Here is a 24,861-nt window from a genome sequence, read left to right as displayed (position 1 = left end):
GCGCGGCCTCACCCGGGCCCGGGACCCAGCCTCACCCGGATCCAGGGGCACACGGCCTCACCAGGAACCGGGACCCAACCTCACCCGGACCAGTCTGTAGTGAGTTTCTTTCTGGACCAACAGGTGAAGCTAGGCCATGCGCCCCTGGCTTCACCCGGACCCAGGGGCACATGGCCTCAACCGGACCCAGGGGTGTGTGGCCTCACCCGGATCCAGGGGCGCACGGCCTCACCTGGACCCGGGTTACAGCTTCATCCGGACCCAGGGGCGCGTGGCCTCACCTGGACCCAGGGGCGTGTGGCCTCACCCAGACCCAGGGGCACGTGGCCTCACCCGGACCCAGGGGCGCGTGGCCTCTCCAAGACCCAGGGTCGCGTGGCCTCACCCGGACCCAGGGGCGCACGGCCTCACCTGGACCCAGGGGCGTGTGGCCTTACCCAGAACCAGGGGCATGTGGCCTCGCCCGGACCTGGGACCCAGCCTCACCCTGACCCAGTTCCCAGCCTCACCCGGACCCGGGGCGCGCGGCATCACCCGGACCCGGGACCCAGTGGGGTTTCGTCTTCTTGATCCCAATTCCTGTTGGTCAATTCCCTCTCAGCAATTCCTTCGGCCATTTTCTCAGAGCTCCAGGGCGGCTGCCACAGAACTCGTTGGGCGGCGGGCTCAGCGAAGCTCCGGTGTGCCCGGTGCACGGCGGCGAGCTGGTCCGGTGTTGCTGCGTCGGCCCTTGGGTCTGCAATGGTGGCCGGTCGCCGAGCGTGTACACCTGGCCGCTTCTGGGGCGTTGAGATTCTTGAAGGACTCGGACGTCAGCAAGCGTGGAGTCTCCCACCCCATGTCTCCCAGGGGCTCGTCTGTCCGTGCTCGGCAGTGAGTGGAGCCGTCCCCTCAGCTGGAGACCGCCGGGGGAACTGCGCCGAGCACGTTCCATGCCGCCATTGTGTCGCCTGAGCCGTAGTTCTTAAAGTGTGGTCATAGGGTCACCGGCATCAGCATCATCCCACGTACCCCTCTCTTTTATTCTAGTTGTAGAGCATCTGCTCAGCCAGCCCTACGGTGGTTCTGGATGGTGTCTGCTCTGCTCTCCCGTCGTAGTCTCAAAATTGTTGTGGTAGGCAACAATCAGGCTTCTGCCCTATGCCTCCATCTTGGTCCTCCTTTGTATAGTTAAGTCTTGATTGTTGTTGGTGTCACTGGGAGGAATTGTCCTCTAGGCCAATTGGCCTTGAGGACCCTCTGTGTCTATAAAGGAAGAGTTGCTGTGCAGGAGACACGTTTATGGGCTGGGTCTTGGTGCAGCAAGGCTTTGGCGCTCACTGAGTCTGCCTCATGAATGTGTCCCTTATGCGAGTGGTTGAAATCTGGTGTCATCTCACACCGACCACTAGATGCCCTCGTTTCTGGGTCTCCAATGGAGTGTAGGTCAGCTACTGCCTGAGGCCACTCAGCAGGGATTACAGCAAAAACTGCAGTTTCTTCCTCCTGTCTGAGCGGCCCTGGAGCAGTCCGACTAGAACCGCAGTTTATCTGGTCAAGCTGCCACAGGGAAGGCCACCCACATGCAAAAGCCGCTGCTTGGAGCCCAGGTGGGCCTGCAAAACGTGCGGGGCAGGTCTGCAAAACGTGCGGGGCGGGTCCCAGGGCGGGGCGGGTCTCAGGGCGGGGCAGGGTCTCAGGGTGCCACCAGGCCATGGCGTGGCGAACCGCAATGGCTGCAAGTCTGCTTTTTCTGCTTTCCACGTTTCTAAGCCCCCTCGTTTCGCACTGATTACTGGGCGCACCTCCGCAAGGAAGTTACTCCCACTCTCAGACACGAAGGCCAAGGGTTCAGCCTCTCCCCGCAGTCGTCTGGGTCTCCCGCAGGTCCCCAGAAGCTGGATTTCAGGGTGATGGGGAGCTAATCTCCCCTAGGGTTGGAAAAAAAGCTGCACAACCCTTCCCCCGCCACCAGCCCAACCCACGCGCCTCCACACCTTATCCCCTCCGACTTCGCTATTTCCTCTTCCCTCTTAGCTGTAAATCCACCATTCAGCCAGCTCTCCTGTGGTTCTGGGTGGCAGACGTTCTGTCCTCCAATTGTATTTTTGAAATTGCTGTGCATGGTGCAGTTCATTTGTTTAACTTTGCTGCCTTCTTGGTTCTCCTCTGTCAAAATGGCTAAAGGACTTGAATGTAAGACAGGAAATCCTAAAAATCCTCCCAAGTCAGTGTCGGCGGCCTCCGGGGCCCCGAGGATCTCACTGGGCAGCTCGGCCATGTCAGAGACACGGATGGGCCCGTCCTGCAGAAAGATGGCCTCTTCCTTCACCGAGAGCTACTGCGCCGAGTCCGCGGCCGCCGCCACAGCAGCTTCCGTGGCCGCCCAGGAGCTCAAGGCCCTGGCTGAGGTGCTGACTGAGAGGACTAGCTGCCCGGCCTGGGGAGACGCGAGCAGGAGTCGCCGCCCTCAGCAGTCCATCTTTTAGTTGTATTTCCGAAACTGCCATGCGAGGCAACAGATCAGCCATTCACCACCGCCGCCATCTTGGCTCCTCCCCCAAACTGTTTTATTAAAAAGCTAAAAAGGCAATTAAATGGAGGAAAATTAACCTTTTTTACAAATAAGTCATGAAGCAATTGGACATCTATAGATAATTTTCAAAAATGACCATAAAATAGATTGCAGAAATAAACATAAAATTATAAAATTTTAGAAAAATAATAGGAGAAAATCTTCATGCTTTAGAACTAGGCAAATAGATTTTAAACTTGAAACCAAAAGCATGAGTCATTGTAAAGATAAGTTGATTAATTGGACCAGATCAAATAAAAAACAAACATATATTTTTTTTCTTTTTGAAAACACATATGAATACAATGAAAAGGCATATATGACAAACCTACAGTGAACATCATTCTCAATGGCCAAAAATTAAAACAATTTCCCCTAAAAACAGGAACAAAACAGGGATGTCCACTTTCACCACTCCTGTTCAACATAGTACTAGAAGTACTAGCCATAGTGAACAGATAAGAAGATGAAATAAAAGGCATCCAAAATGGAAAGGAGGGAGTCAAACTGTCACTATTTGCAGATGACATGATATTGTACATAGGAAACCTTAAAGACTATCAAAATACTACTAGATTTAATAATGAATTCGGCAACCTAGCAGGATACAAAATTACAGGATACATTGGAAAATCTATGGCATTTTTATACACCAATAATAAACTCCCAGAAAGAGGAAGTAAACAAACACTCCCATTTAACATTGCAACAAAAGAATTGAGATAATTAGGAATAAACTTAACCAAGGAGGGAAAAGACATGTACTCAGAAAACTACAGGATGTTGAAAATGAGATAGAGGAATAAATAAACAAGTGGAAGAATATACCGTGTTCATGGATTGGTAGAATCAAAATCATTAAAATGCCCATACTACCCAAAGCAATCTATAGATTCAATGTAATCCCTATTAACATAGCAATGGCATATATCACAGACCTAGAACAAGCACACCAAAAAGTTATATGGAATCAAAAAAGACTCTAACTAGCCACATAAATCTTGAGAAAGAAAAACCGAGTTGAAGAGATCACAATACCAGATATCAAGTTACTAGAGGCCCGGTGCACGAAATTCGTGCACTGGGGGTGGGGGTGGGGGGTGTGCCCCTCAGCCCAATCTGCACCCTCTTCAATCTGGGACCCCTCAGGGGATGTCCAACTTCCAGCAGTCGGACATCCCTCTCACAATCCGGAACCGCTGGCTCCTAACTACTCACCTGCCTGCCTGCGTGATTGTCCCTAACCCCACTGCCTGCCTGCCTGCTTGCCCCTACCTTGATCTCTTGCCAGCCTGATTGCCCCTACCTTGTCCTCCCCTATCAGCCTGATCACCCCAAACTGCCTGTGCCTTGGCCCCCAGTCTGGCCTCCCTCTGGAGGCACCACCCTATAACCCCAATGCTGCTGCCACTGCAGCTGGTTATGGCTGCCTGAGACTTGGCCTTTGTAGCCACTGCGGCTTTGTCTGGAAGGATGTCCGGAAGACAACCACTCTAATTAGCATATTATCCTTTTATTAGTATAGATTTGGGGACCATTAAAACCACGCAGAACTTGAAGAAAACACATGGCCCTGGTCAGTTTGGCTTAATGGAGAGAGCATCGGCCTGTGGACTGAAGAGTCCAGCTTTGATTCTGATCAGGGGCACACATGCCTGGGTTTTGGGCTCAATCCCCAGTAGGGGGCCTGTGGGCGGCAGCTGATCAGTAATTCTTTTTTTTTTTTTTTAATATATTTTATTGATTTTTCACAGAGAGGAAGGGAGAGGGATAGAGAGCTAGAAACATCGATGAGAGAGAAACATCGACCAGCTGCTTCCTGCACACCCCCCACCAGGATATGTGCCAGCAACCAATGTACATGCCCTTAACCGGAATCGAACCTGGGACCTTCCAGTCCGCAGACCGACGCTCTATCCACTGAGCCAAACCGGTTTCGGCTGATCAGTGATTCTTATCATTGATGTTTCTATCTCTCTCTCCCTCTCCCTTTCTGACATTTTAAAAATATATATTTTTTAAAGAAAACACATGAGCTTCACTTTGGGCTTTGTCATCTTACAATATCCTTTGTGCAGTGTTTTAACTTCCCTCAACTTTCCTTTACCCACCTTTAAAGTGCAACCTATTTTGGGGAAGATGATCAGGAAAGTGATTCCAATGGGTAGAAGTTTTTTTTGGAGGGGATGGGTCATGAAGATATTTAAAAATTGAGCATGGTGATGGTTGTACCACTCTGAATTTACTTTAAAAAACCAGTTCATTGTACACTTTAGGTGACATGTACAGTATATGGATATTTCTCAACAAAGCTGTTCTTTTATTTCTTTTTAAATAAAGACCAGTCTTATAATCAATTGCAGATGTTTACAGAGGCCCCTCAAGATTTGCTCACCATGTCCCAAATCACGGCTGTGATTCCCAGTTGCCTCCAGTCCTGGTGGATCTGGATGGTGTGGTTTGCAAAGGAGAAGGTGGCAAGAGGCTTATGGAATTTCGGCAACCCCATTCCCCCGGTCTCCTCATAGGGCACCAGGGCCATTCCCACTGTGCCAGCTCTGCTCCCTTTAACCTGTTGGGCAAAAGAATCCTGCGTGCTCTGGCCAGAAAGTGCATTCTTTCTTAGGTGGCCCGGATGCTTTTTTTAAGGTCGTTTTATGGATTCAAAAGAATAAACAGAGATGTGGAAAGCTTTTGTCAAAATCCTTTTACATGGTTCTTCCAGTGTCATGGGAAATGAGATGTGGCTCTGAATTCATCCCAAAGTGTGTCTTTGGGCAAAAGCACCCAGAACGGCACAACTCCTGCAGAATGCCCCACACACTTTGCTGTCAGGACTCAGGGGGGGCTTGAGGGTGAGCGAGGCGGCGGTGCCAGCACAGGACCTGGGAGAAGGTAGCGCTTTCTACACTGCCCAGGCCACGTGGACTACAGCAGTACCCGCCCAGGTGGCAGGGTGTTTCTGCTGTTTTGTTTTGGTCTGGCCTCCACCCCGTCAGCCACAGACCTGTGCCTGCACTGAGACTGAATGCTTTGATGGCCCTACTTTTTGGTGGACAGTGGATGCACTCCCAGAGACTGGCAGTTAGACTCTGGTGGCTTCTGAGTCCCTTGTGGGGAGTGTCCGGCCCTAGGTCAAGAACAGACTCAGGCGTCCTCGGCCAGGAGGCCTCCTTGGGCTAGGGGCCGCCACAGTTTGAAGGCTGGCCATGACCCCAATCCTGGCAGGGGTCTCCTCTGGGGTGCTGGCAGGCCTGGGCTAGGGCTGCGGGAGGTTTAGAGGCTGGTCACGCCCCCGATCCTGGTGGGGATCTCCTCTGGGGGGCTGGCAGGCCTGGGTTAGGGTCACTGGCGGTTTGGAGGCCGGTCACGCCCCCGATCCTGGTGGGGGTCTTCTCTGGGGTGCTGGCAGGCCTAGGCTAATGGCCACCCTGGTTTAGAGACTGGTCACGCCCCCGATCCTGGTGGGGGTCTCCTCTGGGGTGCTGGCAGGCCTGGGCTCTGGCGCCGCAAAGGGAGAGGTTCCTGAATCTGCTTCCCACACACCTAGGCTAGGATACATCTTGTAGGAGGCGGCTTTAATGCCCGGGGTCGGTGACCAGGTCCTCCGGAGCCTCGCTTTCTGGGCTGCAGTCCCACGTCTCCCAGTGCCCCAGCCTCGGATGCGCCCATGCAGTTGCCCCCACCACCAGCCATCTCAGCGCAGGCCACAGCAGCTGAAGCCAGCCTCTTGGAAGCCAGGCCACCACACCCACCACCTCTAGTAGCTCTCTGCTGCTTGCTCTCTGTGCCCTGTCCACTGGGTGGGGGAGTGCTCCCATCCCAGAGGCCCTCCCTCCCTCCGCAGCCTGGCTTGGGAAGCTGGCCTCATGCTGGGGCTACTATGCCAGTATGCCCACTCGGCTACTATGGGTGCGACTCGGGCCCCCACGGAGGCCAACCTGGAGAACGTGGACCCCAGCTCTGCATCCGGCTGCTGCAGATGGCCTCGGTGGTCAACTACCACCTGCTCCTTCCACTGGCCCCATTGATCCCTCTCAGCACCAGCCATTTAGGCGAGGGTGGCGATTGCCCAGGGACATCACCCCTGGAGCGGCTGGCTGGGCCCGGCCACGCCCCCCCGGTCGCGAGGGGTCCCGGGACCCCTGGGAGGCTGCTGGCCGTGCCCGGCCACGCCCCCCGGGTCGCAATGGGTCCCAGGACCCCCGGGAGGCTGCTGGCCGTGCCCGGCCATGCCCCCCGGGTCGGGATGGGTCCCGGTACCCCAGGGAGGCTGCTGGCCGTGCCCGGCCACGCCCCCCCGGGTCGCGATGGGTCCCGGGACCCCCGGGAGGCTGCTGGCCGTGCCCGGCCACACCCCCCCCACCCACGGGTCGCGATGGGTCCCGGGACCCCCGGGAGGCTGCTGGCCGTGCCCGGCCACGCACCCCCGGGGCGCGATGGGTCCCGGGACCCCAGGGAGGCTGCTGGCCGTGCCCGGCCACGCCCCCCCGGGTCGCGATGGGTCCCGGCACCCCCGGGAGGCTGCTGGCCGTGCCCGGCCACGCCCACTCGGTCGCGATGGGTCCCGGTACCCCCGGGAGGCTGCTGGCCGTGCCCGGCCACACCCCCCCCACCCACGGGTCGCGATGGGTCCCGGGACCCCCGGGAGGCTGCTGGCCGTGCCCGGCCACGCCCCCCCGGGTCGCGATGGGTCCCGGGACCCCCGGGAGGCTGCTGGCTGTGCATACCACGCCCCTCTAGGGTTGCCATCACTCACCAGGACCCCCGGAACTAAGAGGATTTGGCGCCGCCATCTTGGTTTTCTCAATGGCCAGTTAGGCCACCCGGAGTCCCGCCCCCAGCCTCTGGCAGGCCCAATCATGGGCATAGCGGAGGTGCGGTCAATTTGCATGTTTCTCTATTATAATGTAGGATACTACAAAGCCACTGTTCTCAAAACAGCCTGGTACTGGTGCGAGAACAGGCATATAGATCAATGGAAGACAGCAGAGGACCCAGAAATTGAGTCAAGCCATTATGCTCAATTAATATTTGACAAAGGAGGCAAGATCATACAATGGAGTCAAGACAGTCTCTTCAATAAATGGTGCTGGGAAAATTGGACAAATACATGCAAAAAAAAAAAAAAAGAAAGAAATTAGACCACCAAATTACACTATATATAAGAATCTAAAAATGGATAAAAAACTTAAATGTAAGACTTGAAACCATAAAAATCTTAGAAGAAGCTATATGCAGAAAAATATCAGACATCTCTCATAGTAATATGTTTACCCATACATCTGCTAGGATAATGGAAACTAATGAGAAAATAATTGGACTACATTTAAAATACCAAGCTTCTGCACAGCAAAGGAACCATTAACAAAATAACAAGAGAGCCCACTGCATGGGAGAACATATTTGCCAATGATACATCTGATAAGGAGTTAATCTCCAAAGTTTAGTGGGAACTCATACAACTTAACAAAAGGAAGACAATCTAATTAAAAAACGGGCAAAGAACCTAAATAGACACTTCTTAAAAATCAACATACAGAAGGCCAAGATGCACATTAAAAAAATGCTCAAAGTCACTAATTATCTAAAATATGGAAATCAAAACAACAATGAGGTACCACCTCACATCTGTCAGAATGGCTATTATCAACAAATCAACAAGTGTTGGAAATGATGTGGAGAAAAGGAACCTTCATATACTGCTGGTGGGAATGAAGATTGGTGCAGCCTCTGTGGAAAACAGTATAGAGTTTCCTAAAAAAATTAAAAGTGGAACTCACATTTGACCCAGTGATACCACTTCTAGGACTTATATCCTAAGAAATCGGAAACACCAGTCAGAAAGTATGTGTGCATCCCTATGTTCATAATAGCACAATTTACAGTAGCTAAGATTTGAAAACAACCTAAGTGCCCATCAGCAGATGAGTGCTTAAAAAACTGTGGTATATTTACACAATAGAATACTACACAGCTGTGAAAAAGAAATAACTCTTTCCATTTACAGCAGCAAAGATGGACCTGGAGAGCATTATGCTAAGCGAGAAAAGCCAATCAGAGAAAAACAAGTATCACATGATGTCACTCATATGTGGAATCTAATGAACAAAATAACTGATGAAAGAAATCGATACAGAGGCATTAAAGCATGGAACATACTGTTGTTGAATTGCAGAGGGAAGGGATAAACCAATGAACTTGTATGTATATATGCATAACCAATGGCCACAGACAATAGGGTGGTGAAGGCCTGGGGTGGTGGAACAGTGATAGGCTAGAAGAAGTCAATGGGGGAAAAAGGGGTCATCTGTAATACTTTCAACAATAAAGATTAAGAAAAAAGAAAAGAAAAGACATGCACAGATTTGGGGAAAATATTTGCAATCCATATATCCTACAAATGACTAATATACACAATGAGTCCTTGAAACTAAATACTTATTTAAAGATTTATTAAAGGTAAGCAAAACATTTGAGCAAATATTTCACTCAAAAGGACATTAAATGGAAAATAACTACATTGAAATATGTTCCGCAACATTGTCCATCAGGGAAATGCAAGTCAAAAAAACTGCAATAAGATATTACCACATACCTGTTAGAATAACTAAAATAAGAAACAGTGAAAATACCAAATTCTGTCACACATACAGAAAAACTGGATGGCTTATACACTGCAAATGTGAAATTATATACCCAATGCAGGAAGCTTTGGAAGTTTCTAGTAAAAATGACCATTCCATTACCATACAATCCAGAAATTCCACTTGAGCAATTTTACAGAGACATGACAACTAATTTCACAGAAAAGCCTATACATAAATGTTCATAGTAGCTTTATTTGCAAATGTCAAAAATTTTGGTTAACCCAGATGTCCTTCAACTGGTGAATTGTAAAAAAAATGTGGTGCATACATATTATGGAATACACAATTGGAATACATATGCAATTAAAACAGACTATTGATACATACAAATACTACTCAGCAATATAAACAAATAAACATATTGCTTCAACTTAGTTGAATCTCCTTGGAGTTATGTAGTGTAAAAAAATCAACCCCAAGCCTGGCTGACATTGCTCAGTAGTTGAGCATTGACCTATGAACCAGGAGGTCACAGTTCGATTCCTGGTGAGGGCACATGCCTGGGTTTCAGGCTCCATCACCAGTGTGGGGTGTGCAGAAGGTATCTGATCAATGATTCTCTCTCATCATTGATGTTTTTATCTCTTGCTACCTCTCTCTTCCTCTATGAAATCAATAAAAACATATTTTTTAAAAAATCAACCCCAAAAGGTTACTTAGCATTTGATTCCACTTATGCTAATTTTTCAAATGAAAAAAAAAAAAAAAGAAATGAAGAACAAATGAAAGTTTCCAGGAGTTAGGGACAGGGGACAAGGTGAATGAGATGGGTGCATTTACAGAAGGTCAATATTAGGGACACTATCAGGATTCTTTTGTTGATTGAAATATTCAGTATTTTGAGTATGGTGGTGAATTCACACATTTCCAGTTGTGATAAAATGTTGTACAACTAAATACACACACACACACAAACATACACAAACACACACGAATACAAGTAAACTTGGTGATCCTATATAATAAAAGGCTAATATGCAAATTTATTGGACGGTGGAATGACCAGTCGCTATGATACAAGCTGACCACCAGGGGGAGATGCTCAACGCAGGAGCTGCCCCCTGGTAGTCAGTGCACTCCCACAGGGGGAGCACTGCTCAGCCAGAAGCCCTGAGCTGGGCTCACAACTGGTGAACGCAGTGGAGTGGCAGGAGCCTCTCCCGCCTCAGCGGCATTGCTAAGGTGCCCATCTGCCATGGGGAGTGGGCCTAAGCCAGCAGTCAGAAATCCCCCAAGGGCTCCCAGACTGGAAGAGGGCACAAGTTGGGCTGAGGGACTCCCACCAAGTACACAAATTTTGTGTACCAGGCTTCTAGTATCTAAATAAGACAGTGGATTTTATTGTCAATATTCTCACTATGATATTGTTGTAAATTTTGTATTTGTTACTATTATGGAAACCATGTAAAGGATACATAGTATCCTATCTAATAAAAGAGTAATTTGCAAATTGACCATCACACCAAGACACAAGATGGCCACCCCCATGTAATCAAAGCTGGCTGCCCCCATGTGGACACAAGATGGCCACCAAAAGATGGCTGCCACAAGATGGCCTGCAGGGGAGGGCAGTTGTGGGAATTTAGGAGTGACCAGGCCAGCAGAGGAGGGCAGTTGGGGGACACAAGGCCAGCAAGGGTGGGAAGTTGGGGGGGACCCAGGCCTGCAGGGGAGGGCAGTTGGTGGGACCAGGCCTGCAGTGGAGGACAATTGAGGGGGACCAGGCCTGCAGGGTAGGGCAATTGAGGGGGACCAGGCCTGCAAGGGAGGGCAGTTGTAGGTGATCAGGCAAGCAAGCAGGGCAGTTAGGGGTGACTAGGCCAGCAGAGGAGAGCAGTTGGGAGCCAGCAGTCCTGGATTTTGAGAGGGATGTCCGACCGCCTGTTTAGGCCCGATCCCAGTGGACATCCCTCAAGGGGTCCCAGATTGGAGAGGGTGCAGCCTGGGCTGAGGGACACCCCCCATGCACTAATTTCGTGCACTGGGCCTCTAGTGTTTCTATATTGTTTCTTATAACTGCATGTGGAACTGTAATTATCTCAATAAAATTATCTTTTTTTTTGAGGAAAATAAATATTAATTTCTAGTTTTAATGTTAACCTTTTGCACTCGGATGTCGAGTGTGATGGTTATTGAATGTATCAATAATTTGAAATATAAAAAAATCCAAATAAATAATTTTGTATGAAAAGAAACTCCAGTTTTTTATTCTACTGCCGCGCTTTGTAAAATCAGGGGTATTTAAAAAATTAAATCCTGAATAGAATAAAGGAATCGAGAAAAAAGCAAGAGAGTGCAAAGGATTAATGGTGGAATACTAAAAAAACTATGCCAAAGTAAAACAAATCACCTGGAGTAATATTGAAAAACTAGTTTTGCTGTACACATATAAAGCATTAGCATTGTGTCCTCTCACAATGTAGTGAGTGCTCAAAAAATGCTACTAATATACTCAAAGATCCTACCTCAGTGAGAGAATTATTCCTGGTAGTGTAATTTGGAACTTTGAACATAATTTCTCATAGAAACCTTGTTAAAAATAATACAACTAGAGGCCCGATGCACGAAGATTCGTGCAAGAATGGGTCTTCCTTTCTTGGCTACCAGCACCGCCATTGCTCCAGCTAGAGCCACCTTTTGGCTCTGGCCAGGAGCTGCCTTTCTGCCTTCCCACACTGCCCTGAGGCTCAGAGTGGCTGGGGGTGGTGCAGAACACTTGCATTGTCACCATGGTGATGATGCAAGCATCCTGCCCTACCCCCGGCCGCTTGGTGCCTGTGTATGCAAATTAACCCACCATCTTTGTTGGGTTAATTTGCATACTCACTCCTGATTGGCTGGTGGGGGTCCAAAGGTCTTGTCAATTTGCATTTTACTCTTATTAGTGTAGACTAGAGGCCCAATGCACAAAATTCATGCACGGGGTGGTGTCCCTCAGCCCAGCCTGCACCCTCTCCAATCTGGGACCCCTCTCACAATCCAGGACTGCTGACTCCCAACTGCTCTCCTGCCTGCCTTCCTGATTGCCCCTAATCACTTCTGCCTGTCAGCCTGATCACCCCCTAACCACTCCCCTGCCAGCCTGATTGCCCCTAACTTCCCTCCCCTGACAGCCTGGTCACCCATAACTTCCCTCCCTGGAAGGCCTGGTCACCCATAAATGCCCTCTCCTGCAGGCATGGTCCCCCACAACTGCTCTCCCCTGCAGGCCTGGTCCTCCCCAACAGCCCTCCCCTGGAGGCCTGGTCCCACACAACTGCTCTCCCCTGCAGTCCTGGGTTCCCCCCAACTACCCTTCCCTGCAGGCCTGGTTGCCCCCAACTTCCCTCCTCTGCCAGCCTGGTCACCCCTAGCTGCCCTCCCCTGCTGGCCTGATCACCCACAACTGCCCTCCCTTGCAGGCTTGGTCCCCCACAACTGCTCTCCCCTGCAGGCCTGGGTTGCCCCCAACTGCCCTTCCCTGCAGGCCCGGTCGCCCCAAACTTCCCTCCTCTGCCAGCCTAGTCACCCCTAACTGCCCTCCTCTGCAGGCCTGGTACCCCCCAACTGATCTCTCCTACTGGCCTGATCGCCCACAACTGCCCTCCCTTGCAGGCCTGGTCCCTCCCAACTTCCCTCCCCTGCTGGCCCGATCACCCACAACTGCACTCTCTTGTAGGCCTGGTCCCTCCCAACTGCCCTTCCCTGCTGGCCATCTTGTGTCCACATGGGGGCATCCATCTTTGACCACATGGGGGCAGCCATATTGTGTGTTGGAGTGACAGTCAATTTGCATATTACTCTTTAATTAGATAGGATGCTTTGTGCTACAACATGTTTAGAATAATACCTAGGGGTCCTTAGAAGTTAAATAAGATGTTACTGGAGTGCTGTAGATATCATTTACCATATTAAATATTCTTGTAGGGGAAAATAATTAATTTACAAAGAACTTATATACAAATGAGCTTTACAACCTTCTCATAAATTTTAAACTATTATATTTACAGCAGTTTAAAAAAGTATTTCACTGTAATGCACATACATTTTTTATATCCAAATATATATGTGAACTTTATTTCAGGAATCAATACCACATTCATTATTTAAAGTGCCAAGAAAAAATTTGATCTATCTTAAAAGCATAAACAAATTATATATATCTTAAAATTTGTAACTAATTTTATTTCCATATATCTCTATTTTATACTTGTTCTAACTAATTGTGCTCTTTTTCTTTTTTCTACTTCTTCAAGTCATTCCTACTTGAATGTCTATGAATCAAATGTCTAGATCTGAAGAGAGAAATTGTTTCATAAAAAAACTATTAAATAGTAGGAAAATCTGAAAAATATAAGAGATGAATGTTTAAATACTTAAATAATGACAATTTTTGTGATGAAAATGCAAATTAGAGTTAAAATAAGAATATCTTAAATTTATGCTGTGGCTATATTACTTTGGGGAATGCATAAAGGAGAACAAAATCAGTTTTTTTATGACCTGCAAGTATTATAACAAAGTAAAATAAACATGTATATTAATCATTGTTTATATGGCCTAAAGAATATTTTATTACTGGTATTACTAAACTTTCACTATGCAACATAAGAGAGTTGAAAGACTTGGACACTGCTTCTTAATCGGGCAATTTAAATAACTTATTGAAATGTGGCCTTTCATTCTTTTAAAAAAATTTTAAATGCATTTTATTGATTTCAGAGAGGAAGGGAGAGGGAGAGAGAGAGAGAAAGATCAATGATGAGACAGAATCATTGATTGGTTGCCTCCTGCATGCCTCACACTGGGTATGGAGCATGTATGTGCCCTTGACTTGAATCGAACCCGGGACACTTTAGTCCACAGGCCGATACTCTACCCACTGAGCAACATGAGCTAGGGCTGGCCCTTCATTCTTATTTAAAAACTTTGGGGTTATGTATCAAGGAAAAGCAGGCTCAATGTCTAATAAAAGGAATAGAATCCATATAATCTTATTAAACATTGTCACCCCAATAAGTTTAATAAAAAATTAAAGAAATAAAACTGGTTATCCAAAGTAAATTACTTTAATTTTTTTCCATTCTAGACCTCTTCATTTATATTACAAGTGTCTGCAGAAATACTTAATTAATGTGGCAGTGGTATTATTTCAGATATTTAAGCTTAAAAAATTCTCAGTGCTCTTGTGATATCCTAAAGAACAATAAATTATCATATATTTACCATTGTTTCTTGAATAGAATAGAATAGAATAAATGGAACAGAAAATTCTAGTTAAAAACAAATAAATAGGGAGAGGATAAGTATCCCAAAAACACTGCGATTTTTAAGACACATATCCTGCTGATTGCATGGTCTTTTATTTTATGAGAAACTTAAGATGAGGACCAACTGCAGCAAAGGTGTACCCCAAGATGATTTAATATCATAGTGATAGTAGCTAGACACATTTGTCCAATGGAAAAATGTATTGCAGAGATATAACCCAGACTCCTAAGTTCAAAAGTGGGAGAATATGGAGCAGATGATTTTGATAAAATGTTGTCTTTCTTTTCCTAAATTATTTAGATTATTTTATTTTTCAAGAGTCTGATATTGCATGCTGGTTTTGAATGTACCAGTTAAATGACAGAAATTAACTGTTTACTTCTCCTTTAATACTTCTAAATAAACTGTAGAGTCAACTAGAATGGTTAGTAATCAACATTTTATGTAACCTCTCAGGAATGATTTTTTGATAATTTATTAATGTGGCAGTGATATTATTTCAGATATTTAAGCTTAAAAGGATTCTTAGTGTTTTTGTTGTGACAAGTTTATTTTGATTGGTGAATTATCATTGAATAAATATAGCAAGTTTAGCATATCTACTAAGATAAACATGACACATTAACTAATGCAATAATTCTCATTCCAAGAAAAAGGAAACCCACGTACAGACAGATTAAAGAATTCAAGAGGAAGTTGAAATTTAGAGTTTTCTTGAAATTATGCCTTTAACATACATTAAGTAGAATGATCTTTAAGGAATCAACTGATAGAAGCATGGAACCAACTAAGGAATCTCAGAGGGAAGGTGGGAGTTGGGTGGGGTGAGGTGGATGGGAAGAGATTAACTAAACAATTTATATACATGCTAGAGGCCCAGTGCATGAATTTGTCCATGGGTGGGATCCCTCTAGGTGGCATGCAGGCATCTGGCCGAAACCCGCAGTCCAATGCCACCTGCAGCTCCTACCTGCTGCTCCTGCTTATCCCGGCCACAGTGTGCCTGCTGTGGGCTCATGGCCAATCATTCCTGACCAGGAGAGGCTCGTGCTGCTGCAGCAGTGCTCGCCAGCCATGAGCCCTGAGCCTGGTGCCCTCACAAGGGGAGTAGCCTGTGGGATTGGGCTGAAACCAATTCTCTGACATCATCTGAGGGGTCCTGGATTGCGAGAGGGCATAGGCCAGGCTGAGGGACCCCACCGGTGCACTATCAGGCTGGGGAGGGACCTCGGGAGGGCTCCAGAGCATGTCCAGCCCATCTTGCTCAGTCCTGATTGGCCGGACCCCAGCAGCAAGCTAATGAACCAGTCAGAGCATCTGCCCACTGGTGGTCAGTGCACGTCATAGCAACTGGTTGACAGGTCAACTGTCTTCCCCCTGGTAGTCAGTGCACGTCATAGCGAGCATTTGAGCAGCCTTAGCATATCATTAGCATATTGCACCTTGATTGGTTGTTCCGTTGTTCTGCCATTCGGTCTATTGCATATTGCCCTTTTATTATATAGGATATGCATAACTCATGGACACAGACAATAGTGTGGTGAAGGCCTGGGGCAGGGGCAGGTGCAGGCTAGAAGAGGTCACTAGGAAAAAACAGGGGATATCTGTAATACTTTCAACAATAAAGATAAATTAAAAAACACACACATACACACACACAAAAAAAAAGTTTGACACTACCAAAGCCACCAGTTTAATGTCCTAAACTATGTTGATTCTTTATATATTCTCCCCTTTTCCCCTGAAGGTAGAGTTTGTTTTGGTGTGACAGTTAATTAATTATTAGTGCATTTATAAATTATCCCTTCCCCTCTCCCATATCCACACCAAACCCATCCTTCCCCTAGAAAAACTATGTGTTTGCCCATACTGCTAAGTTTTGGGAAACTTTGCAGACATCACAATGGGTGAAGAAAACACATGAGCAAAGTCCAGAAACACTACAATGGCCTATAAAAGAATATATACAGTATATTACCAATGGGAAAATAGATTGGAATTCAAAAATATATAGTAGTCCTTAGGAAAGTTGGGGTGGCAATGAGTGTAGAGGACTTTGGGAAAAGCATTGTGAAGAGTAAGACTGAGATGAGAGATGAGGAATTTTATCACATTTAGATGAGTGTCATGTACATACATTAATCTGAAATAATTCAATAATGATTTAAATTGCTTTTCAGAACTTTGTAGTAGTTGGCATTGGGTTTTTGTCTAATATCACATCATGATAAAGCTGGCCACAATGATTTAGCAATATTTAGAATATGCATATTTTAATTTATGCTATAATTTTTAATTTTTTGTAAGTGAGGAAGTCATACCTGCTTGTTCTACGAAATGAAAATAATACATGATGTAGAAAGTCAAAGTTGAAGGAAATATGTGTTCTCATACATTCAGGTATAAAATGTTAAAACTACATCAGAAAGCCTCTTAACATGATGAAATGGTTATTATATTGTACTATACAATACATAAAATCCTTAAGTGATGTAATGACATAGATAAATCTATAAAGCATGATAACCAAAAAATGTTGTACAAAGCTATGCCTTGTATGATAATTGTGGTGGTAGGCAGCCACTGAGATTACTTCTAATGATTCCCAACTCCTAGTGCTTAGCTTATGCCCATGTGTAATCTTCTCCCCTTGAATGCAGGCTGAACCTAGTAACTAGCTTCTAATGAATAGAATATGACAAAATAAAAAAGGTGAAGGATTAAAAAGTACAAATTAGTAGTTACCCAATAGTCATAGGAGATATAAAGTATAGCTTAGAGAATATTATCAATGATACTGTAATAACTATGTATGGTGTCAGATGGATACTAAACTTGGGGTGATCATGTAGTAAGTTCTATAACACCCAATTCACTGTGTTATACACCTGAAATTAATATCATATTGCATGTCAATTTTAATTGAACAATTGAAATTTATTTTTTTAAAAGAAGATGACAAAATTAATGATATTACTTCCTAGGGTAGATTACAAAAAGGACTCTGACTTTGCTTCTACTTTCTGTCTCTTGATATCCTGAGGGAAGTCAGCTGCTATTTTGTGAGTTGCCCTATGGAGAGGCAAGAACCTTAGGGAGATGCGATGCTTAATTTTATGGGGCTACATCAGTGGTCTCTGGGATGCCCAGATAGCTGGAAAAATATTATATCTGGGTATGTCTATGAGGGTGTTTCCAGAAGAGATTGGCATTTGATTTGGTAGACTGAGTAAAGTTTTCCCTCACCAGTGTAGGTAGGCATCTTCCAATCCCTTAAGGGACTAAATAGAACAAAAAGGTGGAGGAAGAGAAAGTTTACTTTATTTGCTTGAGGTAGAACATTCATCTTCTGACCTCAGAAATCTGCACTCCTGGTTCTTGGGCCTTTGAACTTATACTGAATTACACCACTGGCCTTCCTGGTTCTCCAGTTTACAAATGGTAGGTTGTGGAACTTCTTGGTCCAAAATTGTGTGAGCTAGTTCCTAAAATGGCTATCCCCATATATTTATCTCTATCTTTATAATACATCCACATTTTATTGGTTCTGTTTCTCTGGAGGTTTCAGGAGGTTTCTAGTCAACAACCAGTGAGGAAATAAGGCCTTCAGTTCAACAGCTCACAAAGAACAGGATCCTACTAACAAAAATGTGAATGAGCTTGGAAGCAGATTTTCTCTCTGATGAGCCTGCAGGTGAGACTGCAGCTGTGGTGACCTATCTCTTGATTGCAGCATTATGAGAGACCTTGAGGTGGAGGCTCCCAGTCAAACCACACCCAGATTACTGACCCACAGAAAGGGTGAGGTTAGAAGTGTTTGTTCTTTGAAGTAACTAAGTTTTGCTGAAACCTGACATATAGCAATAGATAACATATATAATATCATTTATGCAAAATTTAAAAGCACAAAATAAATTACATTTGTATGAACACAGATATATGTACAACATGATAAATACATGAATAGGAACAATAACACCTAATTTTGGATAATGTTTACTTTTTGGAATAGAGAAAGGGAAAAGAACTTTGGGCAGGGATGTGCAATGGCAGACATAAGTTATTTTAAATTATACCTCTATTATTTTATTTCTTAAAAAGTATTTCATCCCTGGCTGGTATGGCTCAGTTTGTTGGAGTGTTGTCCTATACACCAAAAGGTGGCCAGTTCGATTCCCGGTTGGGCAGGGCACATGTGGGAGGCAACTGATCAATGTCTTTCTCTCTCTCTCTCTCTCTCTCTCTCTCTCTCTCTCTCTCTCTCTTCCTATTTAAAATTGATTTTAGGAAAAGGAAGAGAGAGAGAGAGAGAGAGAGAGAGAGAGAGAGAGAGAGAGAGCTGTATCTGTTGTCTTCCATATGCACCCCAACTAGGAATCAAACCCACCACATTTCGGTGTACAGGGGAAAAAAATATTTCAGAAGCAAATATATGAAATCTAGGTGGTAGATAATTGAAGTGTTATCTCATTCTCTGTTTTCTCTATATTTTGGAAATACCAGTAATAATAATATAAAAATTCTAGATATTTTATGTTTATAAATTTATAATGATCTGTATTTTCTGCAAGTTGATTTTGTACTTATGAATAAAAACTGGATATCTTATAATGACATTTGTCTCATAGTTGCAGAGTGGTCCATTATGTGGAAGTATCATAATTTAGTCACAGATATTTATAAGCACTTTAATTGCTTCCAATATTTTATTAAAACATTGGCTCTAAATATAATTCATATTTGTGCAAACGCTTGTTAAAATAAATGTGGAGAAATTGATTTTATAATTTATGGTTTTGTGCTATTTACATTTTAATTAATATTTTCATTGGTCCTCTGAATATTCTCCACAAATTCATCCTTGTAACAATATTATATGAATATGTTCTTGCTATCACTATAAATGTTTTATATTTTAAATCACTGAAAACATGATAAGAAAAACATGTTTGATTTATATCTCTTTGATTAGTAAATATGAAGTTTTTCCCCCTATTTTATGAACAATTTGCAATTCTTTTGTTAATTCTTTTTGTGTTCATTTATTTTTATGAGGTTTTCATTTTTTATTGATTTATAGATTCTCATATATTATAGATACTACTATTTTGTCTGCCTCATATATTTCTCAGTTTGCTACTTGTTTTCTAAATTTGTTTATAGTGTCTTTTGTCACATAGAATTTTGTAAATGCATTTACATAAGCATAAATTTCTTTAAATTTTTAATACTTGAATAATGTTTATGTATATATTGTCTTATATTTTCCTTTAATACTTAAATTTATCATTCTTTGATTTACATTTAAATATTTCTACTATCTGGAATCTATTTCTGAAATGGTGATGTGAGCTAAATATGTAGCTGTATTCTTTTTCCAAATGGCTAATTACTCAAACACAATTTATTGAATAATTCATCTTTTCTCTCCAATTACTTGAAACACTAACTTTTCTATACAAATTCTTACATATATTTTTATTCTTCCTGGACTCTGTTCCATTGATCAGTTCAACACTTAAAAAAATATTTTTTTATTTATTTATTTATTTATTTATTTATTTATTTACTAGCTGTCCCCGGCCACGCGTTGCTGTGGCTCAGTCTGGATAAATGGAAAAGAAAGAAAAGAGAAAGCGTACGTTTCTAATATGTTTAATTTCACAATGCTTGTGGGTATACAATATTTTTTGTTGTTCCATTGTCTGTGCAGATATAGAGATTGTCTGGTTTGCCAACTCTAGAACATGCAACATATAATTGTCCATATGAGAAGCAATCCGTGTCTAGTTCTAAACCGCACAACTCTAAAGATTGGCCCTGAGCTTTGTTGATGGTGATTGCAAACGCCAATCGAATTGGGAATTGTAATGTCTTAAATTGAAATGGCATATCCGTTGGAATCATAGGAATGCGAGGAATGAGGACATCTTCACCTTTGAAAGGTCCTATCAAGATTGTTGCTTCTACGACCTTGCTCATTAATGTTTTTACTGCAAGCTGCATGCCGTTGCAAAGCTTTGGCTGGTTGATACTTTGCAACATGATAATTGGCACACCAATTTTCAATTGCAGTGCGTGTGGTGGCATCCCTGGCAAATTGAGTGAATTCAAAAATTCTGTTGGATAATTAACCGCTTCATCTGCTTCCACAACAGTGTCGACAGACTTGTATGTGACTGCCTCGTTTTGAATGTTAGACTGAATAATATTGTTAAGTTTGTAGATGTCTTTGTTCTTGGCCGCAAGAATAGCTCGTTCACTCAGCCAATCGTGATTCATATAATTGGTTTGAATATTGGGAAATACTTTTTCAACCAATTCTTCTTTTGATGTCACTAAATTGCAGAAGTTATGAGGCAATGAAATTCATCCTGAGGTCAGATCAACCGGCACCTTTCCGTTCCCAATTCCCAGCAATTGATGTGAGAATATCTCAGCTGATCGATCATTTTGAAGCTGGACATCCATATTTGTAGTTAATTTTAACGTAGTTACATGTCGCCACAAAGTAGAATATTTTAGGCAAGCATTTATTTCATCCGCTGGTGTCGATTGAGGAATTACAGGTAATGTTTGCCTGAAATCTCCTGCAAGCAATATTAATGCGTTCCCAAATGGTCTGATGTTTCCACGCAAATCTTGCAATGATCGATCAAGAGCTTCGAGTGATTTTTTTGTGTGCCATTGTGCATTCATCCCAAACAATAAGTTTGCATTCCTGCAATACTTTTGCCATGCCAGATGCTTTGGAAATGTTGCACGTGGGAGTGTCAATGAATTGCATGTTCAATGGCAATTTCAAAGCGGAATGAGCAGTGCTTCCACCTGGTAGCAATGTCGCAGCTATTCTGGACCACGCAAGAGCTAAGGCTATGCCATTTTGGGATCGAATTGCTGCCAGAATCAACCTAATTAGGAACGTTTTACCAGTTCCTCCTGGAGCATCTAAGAAGAAGATTTCTCCAACCGCGTTATTGACAGTTTGCATTATTTGATCGTAAATGCCTTTTTGCTCAAGTGTTAGCTTAGGAATATTTGATTGCACATACGACAAAAGATCACCCGTGTTGTAATTTTGTTCACGACGCAATTCTACATCGAACGAAGCAGCAGCAGATCGATTCAGTGATGGCATTCCCAATTGATTGAGAACTTTGTTCGCGATTTCTAAGCACAAATCTTCAATCATTATCAACATTGAAATGGAATCATAAAATATTTAGTATAGCGTGTGTTGCTTTTACGTCCAACAGATGGCGCTGTTTTTAAAAAAGCATGTTTTTACCTGTCACAGGTGTGATATCTATATAATAGTAGGTATAATGTATATAAAAACACGCGCATATTCGAATGCAACATTGTGTCAAAATTTCAAAACAATCGGTGAAGAACTTTCAGAGATTTAAGATTTTGAACAAATGAACGTTTACATTTTTATTTATGTAGATTTCAGAGAGGAAAGGAGAGGGAGAGAAACATCAATGATGAGAGAGAATCATTGATCGGCTGCCTCCTTCATGTCCTCCACTGGGAATCGAGACCACAACCTGAGCATGTGCCCTGACCAGGAATCAAACCATTACATCTTGGTTCATAGGTCAATGCTCAACCACTGAGCCACACCACTCAGGCAACACTCTTGAGTTTTAAAGATTTGAAGGACGTCCTTTAAAAGTTTCTTCCAAATTCCTTAACTATTTTCACACTTTTATTAAGCTATTAATTCAACAAATATTTTACTTTCTAATATGTATCAGGCACTGCATTAATTATTGGACACATAGTAGTGGATAAGCTACATGTGGGCATTTCTAAATAGTTTTCTGACTAATATTACATAAGTTGATGGTTTTTTAAAATTATGTTTGGTGCCTAACACTGAGCCTTGCACTTCACAGAGAGTCAAATTTTATCAAATGGAAAAAAAGGAGCTTCTATTCATAAGTTAAACAAAGCTATTGCTAACTTTTTTTCTAAATTTATTTTTTTTTTATTGTTTAAAGTATTACAAATAGTAGTACATATGTCTCCATTTTTTTCCCATTGACCTTACCCTGGCCTCCCCTACCCCCTGGCACATGCCCTCACCTCCATCCCCCCAATCTCTTGCATCCATTGGTTATGCTTATATGAATGCATACAAGTCCTTTGGTTGATCTCTTATCCCCCTGCCCAACCTTTCCTAGCTTTTCTGCTGTAATTTGACAGTCTGTTCAATGCTTCTCTGCTTCTGTATCTATCTTTTTGTTCATCAGGTTATAATGTTCTTTATTATCCATAAATGAGTGAGATCATGGGGTATTTTTCTTTTACTGACTGTCTTATTTCATTTAGCATAGTGGTCAGCAAACTGCGCCTCACGAGCCACATACGGCTCTTTGGCCCCTTGAGTGTGGCTCTTCCACAAAATATCTGTGTGATTGAAACATACAGTGTGATTGAAACTTTGTGGCCCATGTGCAGAAGTTGGTTTTCGGCTCTCAAAAGAAATTTCAATCGTTGTACTGTTGATATTTGGCTCTGTTGACTAATGAGTTTGCTGATCACTGACTTAGCATAATGCTCTCTAGTTCCATCCATGCTGCTGCAAATGGTAATAATTCCTTCTTTTTTATAGCAGCATAGTATTCCATTGTGCAGATGTACCATAGTTTTCTAATCCACTCATCTGCTGATGGGCATTTCTGCTGTTTCCAAATCTTAGCTATTGTAAACTGTGCTGTTATGAACATAGGGGTGCATATATCCTTTCTGATTGATGTTTCTGTTTTCTTGGGATATATTACTAGAAGTGGTATTACTGGGTCAAATAGCAGTTCCATTTTTAATTTTTTGAGGAAACGCCATACTGCTTTCCACAATGGCTGCACCAGTCTGCATTCCCACCAGCAGTGAAGGAGGGTTCCTTTTTCTCCACATCCTTTCCAGCACTTGTCATTTGTTGATTTGTTGATGATAGCCATTCTGATAGGTGTGAGATGGTACCTCATTGTTGTTCTGATTTGCATCTCTCAGATGATTAGTGACTTTGAGCATGTTTTCATATGTCTCTTGGCTTTCTGAATATCCTCTTTTGGAAAGTGTCTATTTAGGTCCTTTGCCCATTTTTTGATTACATGGTTTATCTTCATTTTGTTAAGTTGTATGAGTTCTCTATAAATGTTGGATAGTAAACCCTTATCAGAGATAACATTGTTACTCTAGATTGATAAAATAATTCATGTGGATTCCTTCTCTAGCTATGCTATACAATGGTTTAACATATGAATTATTTATTACTCAAAAGTTAATTGAACTCATATTCAATGTAATCTGGTCTCAGAATTTTGGTTTTGGGGGTAGATCTTTGAAAATCTTTCAAATTTTTTGGGCATGGGCAGGGTTCAAAAGGAGCTCCATTCTCTGTCTTGGACAAGTATTTTTTAAGCTCTATCTCTAAAATGTAGAGAATAAAAGTAACAAACTTGCAGGGTTCTTTTGAAGATTAAATAAGATCCTGTGTAAAAAAAAAAATTAGCAAGTGTTTGGAAAACAACAATTTTATTTGTGACTTAAATACATGATTGGTATTTGAAGTATGCCATAGATATTTAAAGACAATGTACATTTTCTATTTAACAAATACTAGATAGGGAGATTCCAAGAGGGCTGCAGAGTACCTGGAAGTTCGGTCCACTTGCTCCCAGTCCTGTACTAGATTTGCACCTAAATTATAAAGCAATCAACTTGAAAAAACATTGTAGCTGATCTGAAATACTATAACCAAGGAACTTGGAGAAAGACAAAAGGATACTGGTAGGAGGGGTGAAGACATGGAGAGAGTGAGCTCCTTGAAGGAGTGTAGCACCTGAAAAGCCAGAGGGTAATATTGGCTGCAGAGCTCCCACCCTCTGGGAACATGGGGGTCTCAGTCCAGAGCAGTGTAGATGGGAAGAGGAATCCATGTAGCATTGGGCAGTGGGAATCAGGGAGATATTGTTCAACTATGAGACTTTGGCTGCACCATCCCAGGGAAAGAGTGTTGCTATCATTGCAACAGCAGCCTGGAAAGTTCGCTCCGGTCAGTGACTGCTGGAGTGGCCGGCCACATGGACATGCTTGCATCCAGAAGAAGTTTCTGATCAGTGCACTCAGCAGTGACTTTGAGGTGGCCTCTATTCTCTGGGGTAAATTTGGGCAGAGACTGATCAGTGACTGGACTGTATGGCTTTGATAAGAGGATCAATCTTATCCACCTCGCGTGCATGGGTGATGCCCCTAACCCTATCTTCTGAACTGCTCAGGCTGTCCCATTCTGCTCTGTCCCATGGTACAGGGGAGCAGAGCAGGCCTGTGAAGTTTTACCTTCCCTGCTTGGTTGGATGGTGCAACAGAGCCAGACATTTTGCCTGATCAGAGCCCAGG

The sequence above is a fragment of the Eptesicus fuscus genome, chromosome 1 (genome assembly GCF_027574615.1).
Source record: "Eptesicus fuscus isolate TK198812 chromosome 1, DD_ASM_mEF_20220401, whole genome shotgun sequence".
Lineage (NCBI taxonomy): Eukaryota > Metazoa > Chordata > Mammalia > Chiroptera > Vespertilionidae > Eptesicus > Eptesicus fuscus.
Note: the sequence above shows the minus strand (reverse complement) of the source record.